A 5,000-nucleotide genomic window follows, 5' to 3' on the forward strand; every position below is an offset into this window, starting at 1 on the left:
CCTTTTACACTCTTGTCCATCTTTTTTCAACTATTTCCCCATTTCGCTCCTATTTTTCTTTTCTATCCTTCTCTTTTCCTATTTCCCTCCTTTTCTTCCTTGTCCTCCTTCTCCTTCTCTCCTCCTTCTCTCCTTCTTCTCTATCTTTCTTCTCTCCTTTCAAATACATCTGTTTCAATACATATATGTTTACATATACATGAATACAAGTGTCTGTAAATTGATACATTTCTCCTTGGCTTCTTCCACCCCTTGTTCTTATTAGACATCCTCCTCTTCCTCGTCTCTTATATCCTCTTCCTCCTCCTTCTCCTCCTCTTTCTTATATCCTCTTCCTCATCCTCCCCGCTTCCCCATCCTCCTCTTCCCTTCACCTCCTCTTCCCTTCACCTCCTCTTCCCTTCATCTCCTCTTCCTCCTCCTCCTCCTCCTCCTCTTTCTTATTCATTTCGCTCTTCTTTCCTGTCCTCCTCTGTTTCCTTATCCTACGTTTCCTCTTTCCTCCATCTCTCCTTCCATCTACTCTCTTTTTTTCCTTCTACCTCTTCTTCCCTCTCCTCATTTTCTTAAATCTCATCATAATAAATCTCCTCGTCTTCCTCTCTTCTTCCCTCTCTATCTTTCTCCCTCTCATTCTCCTTCCTCCCATCTCCCTCTCATCTCCTTCCTCATCTCTCTCCCTTTCATCTCCCTCCCTGTCTTCTTCCTCCTCATCTTTCTCCTCCTTATATTCTTCCCTATCATCTTCCTCTCCTTCTTTTTCTCCTCCATTTTGTCTTTTCCCTCTCTTGCATTCCTCCACAAACTTTCCAGCCTCTTCCTCGTGTTCCTCCTCCTCCTCCTCCTCCTCCTCCTCCTCCTCCTCCTTCTTCTTCCCCTCCTCCTCCTTCCCCTTTGTCTTCATCCATTCTATCACAATGATATTCAACTCAGTAAATTTTAGTTGCTCCTTTGTCTTAGCAATGTATCTCCCTCTGTGTGTCTCACAATCTCTCGTCCCTTTCACTGCCTCAACTTTCGTCTATTCATTCATCCATCCACTCATTCATCCACTCACTCATTCGCTCACACAATCACACTCACTCATATTCATACTCAATCATACTCATACTCGTTCTCGCGTTCTCTCTCTCATTCTGTTAAGTTTTCTTTCTCAATACTCGCGTCCTTCCATGTCCATCCCCTCCTAACATTTTTATTTTTCATTTTCTAAATATTTCTCTCTAACTTGGTTTGTCATTACGTTTGCATCTCGCTCCTCTTCCTTCCTCCTCTCTTCACGTTCTCTATCTTCTTCCTCCTCCTTTCTCGTCACCTTTATTTTCTTCCATCTTTTTACAAGTATTGGTTTCTTTATATTTAGTGTCAACCCAAAAAATTGCGCAATATTCCTTTTATATCTGAAGACTTTTCTCTCCATTTGATAGAAAACGTTGATCACATTCAATTTCTATTGTCCCTCCTTTCTGCTACTCTCCTCAAATCTCAACCAATTCTGAGATTCGTCCACATGGATAGATGCGATGGGTGTCAGTACGAATTCCTTTGTCATTTATATTTTCTTTTATTTACAAACAATTCCATCTATATATTCGTCCTTCCCTCATCCCCATTGTCTTATTTCCTCCTTCTCGCCACCTCTTACACTCCCCCCGCTTTCACTTCTCTCTGACTGTATCTCCTCTCTCTCTCTCTCTTTTTCTCTCTCTTTATCTCTCTCTCTCTCTCTATCTCTCTCTCTCCATCTCTCTCTCTCTCCATCTGTCTCTTTCCATCTCTCTCTCTCTCCCTCCATCTCTCTCTCTCTCCATCTTTCTCTCTTTTTCTCTCCCTTCCTCCCTCTTTCCCTCCCTTCCTCCCCCTCTCTTTCTCTCCCTCCCTCTCTACACCTCTCCTTCTCTCTCTCTTTGTCTCTCTCTCTAAAGTTTTTTTTTTCTTTTCCCTTTTATATATTTTCTTTTTCTATTTTCTTCTCTTATCTGATTCCCCTTTCTCTATTTTCCTCTCTCTTTCCATTCTCAAATTAATGTTTCTAATGTTCTCTATTCCTCCCTTTCTCTATTTTTCTCTGTGCTCTTACTCCATTTTTCTTTCTCCTATTCTTTCTCTATTTTCTATGTTCCTCCTCCTCTCTCTCTCTCTCTCTCTCTCTCTCTCTCTTTCTCTCCCCTTCTTTCTCTCTCTCTCTCTCTCTCTCTCTCTCTCTCTCTCTCTCTATATATATATATATATATATATATATATATATATATATATATATACACACACATGTATCTATACTTCTCTCTCGCTTTTTTCTCGCTTTCTTTCTCTTTCTCGCTTTTCCTCTCTCGCCCTCTTTTTCCCACATTCCTCTCTCTCTCTTTCTTTCTATCCTTCTCCTCTTTCACTATCTCTCTCCTTCTCTCTCTCTCTCTCTCACTCTCTCTCTCTCTCTCTCTCTCTCCTTCTCTCTCTCTCTCTCTCCCTCTCTCTCTTCTGTAGTCTCTTTCTATCCCTCCGTTTCTTTCTCTATCCCTCTCCTCCTCTCTCTCCTTTTCTTACTCTCTCTATTCCTCTCTCTCTATCCCTCTCCTTCTCTCTCTCTCTCTCTCTCTCTCTCTCTCTCTCTCTCTCTCTCTCTCTCTCTCTCTCTCTCTCTCTCTCTCAGGTAGGTCTGAGGCCATTCGCATTGAAACGGCCTTCCTGGGCATACTTCTCCTCATCCCTTGAAGAGAACCCTAGTCCTACGTTCCAGAGTCCTGCATTGGTCAAGGTCCCAAGCCAATCTGGCAGCACGACTTATCTCTATGTCCTCCTGCGTCTCTTGTGACGCCACAACACTCCTCGACCTAGGGCGCATTCCATTACACTTCTCGACAGCTTTCAGAGTTTCACGTTCGAAGTTATTCTACAGATCCTCTGGGTCCTCGGGGGCATCAAGCACTCTGAACTGATTAGGGACTGTCACGGCATACTCCTGAGCTTCTCTCAGATGAAATCCTGCTCTGCTACATCTCGGATTTCTCCTGGACTTGATACGCACCCAGAGGCGTGTGGTCATAAGTTTATGAACGGTCTTAAAGAACTCGACAGCCTGATAATCCCTGGAGCTTTGTATGATCCCTCAATGGTTTAAAAAAGGAGAGAGAGAGAGAGAGAGAGAGAGAGAGAGAGAGAGAGAGAGAGAGAGAGAGAGAATCAGATTGAATTGAATCAAATTGAGTTTAAATGAAGTGAACAATGAAATTCCAGCGCTAGGTATCAGGGGCCACGTGGAACTAAAGCCATTGGGAGCAGGACGGTCGAAATTTAAAGGAGAAATCGCGGTGCCAAATCATTGGGTATATTCGTTAGGCGAAATTATAAGGTGAAATGTCCAGGTGAAATTGTCAAAGCGACGTTATTAATCAAAATGGTGGTGGGCAAAGTTACAGATAAAGAGTTGAAAAGTTGTGGAGAATATATTCATTCAAAGCTAAGTCAAATAGAGGAAATTATGGAGTGAATCACAGGGCGAAATAGTCTGGGCAAATTTCGAGGAGAAACCGCAATGCAAAAGCGCAAGACAAAATTGTAAGGTGAAATTGCAATGCAAAGCGAAAGACGCAATTGTAAGGTGAAATCGCAATGTAAAAACGCAAGATGAAATTGCAAGGTGAAATTGCAATGCAAACGTGCAAGACGAAATTGTATGGTTAAATCGCGATGTAAAAACGCAAGATGAAATTGTAAGGTGAAATCGCAATGTAAAAACACAAGACGAAATTGTAAGGTGAAATTGCAATGCAAAAGCGCAAGACGAAATTGTAAGGTGAAATCGCAATGTAAAAGCGCAAGACGAAATTGCAAGGTGAAATCGCAATGTAAAAACACAAGACGAAATTGTAAGGTGAAATCGCAATGCAAACGCGCAAGACGAAATCGTAAGGTGGAATCACAATGCGAAACCAACGCGATTCTATAAATATCAATTCCAGGGGTGAAATTGCAAGATAAACAACTTTGACGATATCGTTAAGCGAAACCATAAAATAAAATTGCACAACGACTTAAAACTGATATATTAGATATTTTTCTATTTTGGGTGGAGGGTGTGGAGGTGGGGGGGGGCAAAATTGACAACCTTATTTCCTGGGACAAGTCATCAGGTGAAATCATTTATCGCAATCTGCGGGCGACATTGCAAGGCGGGAAGAAAAGAAGAGCTAGATAGGCTTCTGGGTTCGGATGAGGACAAGGTCACGTGGTCTTCCTCTGGAACATGAAGTCCCACAACACAAGAAAGAATCAGATGAGGAGGGAAAGAGAAAGAGGAGGTTGAGATAAAGAGATAAGGTGGAAAGAGGTGAGGGAAAGAGAGGACAGCGAGAAAATGACGATGAGAAGGATAGACACACACAGAGAGAGAGAGAGAGAGAGAGAGAGAGAGAGAGAGAGAGAGAGAGAGAGAGAGAGAGAACCAGGAGCACGAGAGAGACATCAGAGAGAGAAGGGTAGAGAGCAAAGTACAGAGAGTGGGAAAGAGGTGAAGAGGTAGAGGGGCAGTGAAGAAGAGAGAGAAAAGGACGGAATGACAATGGGTAGAGATGTAGAGGGACAGAGAAGGACAGAGGCAGACAGAGACAGAAGGACAAAGAGGACAATGTAATAGAAAGAGAGAAGCAAAAGAGGTCAAAGAAAAGAGACAGAAATACAGACACACAGACAAACATATAGACAGGCCGGCAGACATAGACAAAGATAGGGACAGAGAGAGAGAGAGAGAGAGAGAGAGAGAGAGAGAGAGAGAGAGAGAGAGAGAGAGAGAGAGAGAGAGAGAGAGAGAGAGAGAGAGGAGGGGGAATAGAGAGAGAGGAGGGACAGGAATAGAGAGAGAAGAGGGACAGGGAAGGGGAAGAAGTAGGGAAGAGAGAGGGGGGGGAGGAAGAAAAGGAACGGGCGTTATGTTATATATCATCGTGAACAGACGGCCACGCCCACCTTTGCGATCCAAAATTGAGAACAGTCATGTCCCCGTG

This window comes from Oratosquilla oratoria, chromosome 21 (genome assembly GCF_046742065.1).
Source record: "Oratosquilla oratoria isolate Oo_2021 chromosome 21, ASM4674206v1, whole genome shotgun sequence".
In the NCBI taxonomy this organism is placed as follows: Eukaryota; Metazoa; Arthropoda; class Malacostraca; order Stomatopoda; family Squillidae; genus Oratosquilla; species Oratosquilla oratoria.